Below are 1981 nucleotides of genomic sequence, written 5' to 3' on the forward strand. Positions count from 1 at the left end.
CACACACACACACACACACACACACACACACACTTTTTCCCTCCAGCGTTGAGTAAATTCCCTCCTATGTAGTTTCCCTCTTCTCTGCAGCCTTTTCCCTCTCTCCATCTCCATGCTGAGTGGCCTGTAGGGACTGTGGGGTGGTGTGTGTGTGTGTGGGTGTGGGTGTGTGTGTGTGTGTGTGTGTGTATGTGTGTGTTTGGAGAGGCTAATTAAAACCCCAAGCCAGGACCCCTTGCAGCTTCACTGAGCCATCTGTAGGCACACATGTTTGCAGGTATATCCACCTGCATATTTTTGTTCCTGGATGGAAACTTTATTTCCACAGAAAGTGTGCCACCTTTTTTATGAATGAAAACACACATCCCAGTTTTCAGCTTGACCGCGATGACTTTTCTCAAAAGAAATTTAATAGCCTGTTTTTAAGAATTTTATTTTATTTTATTTTTTTACTGATGCTCATGTTTTTGCAGAATCACACTGATATGCACAGTTCAACTTGTCTCTGTCTTCCGAACATTCATTCAAAAGTCACTCTCAAACGTGCTTTCCCTTCTGATCTGGAATATTGGGATGTAATCATTAAGTGGGCAAGCTTGAACCTGCCTGGCCAGTTAATAAATAGTCATGACAGAAATATAGGGGAGGAGCACTGTTGTTAGGCACCTATTCAAGGCAAGTTGAGAAGGCCCAGTTGGGCAGGGAAAACAAGTGGAGGAGAAGAGAGGCAGGATGTCTCCTGTATCCTCCATCATGTCTCACGCCACAGAGGGGCCGGCTGGATGCGGAAAACTCCACTCTTACAGCCACTCTTGACCACAGCAGACTGTTAGTCCTATGAGAGTCTGGTCACAGAGGCATAGTAGCAACACCCCATCTTGTCTTTCAGGAGCTTTAAGATGCTGTGTGGCATGGTAAGTGGACCAGAGTCAATTGTTTATATTTTTGCATTTTCAGGCCTTTTTGTTAATGTTTGAAAATTGTGGTTTACTGGTGTGATAGTGGAGATAGTTTGTGATATGGAGTTTAGAAGTTCTAGTATTATTTTGTTTCAGGGTCACTGTTACCAAATGTGTGGTCATCAAACAGACAAAAGAGTGAATCTGTATATGCGTATGACTCATCATGCTATTAAAGAGTGAGTTCACATTTGAAAATCAAGCCTGTCATCTTGTATTTTAACATATACATATGAGTCATATATGGCTACTTGAATATAAACTAGTGTGCTTATTATAGTACAATTAGATATACATCCTGGTACAATGGGGCTAGTTTAATTACCATTACATTACCAGGTTGGATTCATTTTTAAAGGTTGGCATGAATGTGGACATTTTGAGAATCAATGGCTTATCTTGTTCTTGCACAATATTCCCAACAGGGGGCAACCTTCTTACACACTACTCCACATTTCACCTCTCATCCTCACCTCCATTTAACGGAGCTGGCGTCATTTAGACATGCTGGAGTTGTCAATGCCATGTCATTTATGTAGCCTGACTTCACTTTGGTCATGTTGGGTTCGTGTTTCAGCAGGGCCGTACGACAACCTGTGAGTCTGTGTTGTTAAATGATTAATTCCTAGATGTAAACAAAGGTCATTAGCAGGGTGGTATTCTCCTGATACTCAGGCCATAATACTTCACTCATTTTGACAAGTGAGGGTTGTTTTGGCTGGCTTATCTATGTTTCTAAATGTTGTGAGCCTTTAAAGCTCGGCTTTGAGTGGCAGCTACCAGGATGGCTGCCCATAGGGGACATGATACTGTTGAGATGGGTAGCACTAACTCACACAGTGAACACACACACTTGCTCAGACACTGGAGGCGGAGGTTTTAGCTCTGTTTCAACTTGTTGCAGATCGAGTTTAGGTATTAAGACCAAGCACACCTGTGAATGCATGGGTCTGTGGGACAGTGTGTGCGTGCATTTGTGTGTGTATGTGTGTGATTGTGTGTGTGTGTGTGTGTGTGTGTGT

The 1981-nt window shown here is 42.8% G+C and overlaps 1 protein-coding gene across 3 annotated transcripts in view; it reads left to right on the forward strand.

Moving 5' to 3' along the window:
* The window catches only part of tp73 (tumor protein p73), a 27692-nt gene that overhangs the window by 7621 nt on the left and 18090 nt on the right, over window positions 1-1981 (forward strand). The window lies entirely within an intron of this gene.

Source organism: Etheostoma spectabile, chromosome 7, assembly GCF_008692095.1.
Source record: "Etheostoma spectabile isolate EspeVRDwgs_2016 chromosome 7, UIUC_Espe_1.0, whole genome shotgun sequence".
NCBI lineage: Eukaryota > Metazoa > Chordata > Actinopteri > Perciformes > Percidae > Etheostoma > Etheostoma spectabile.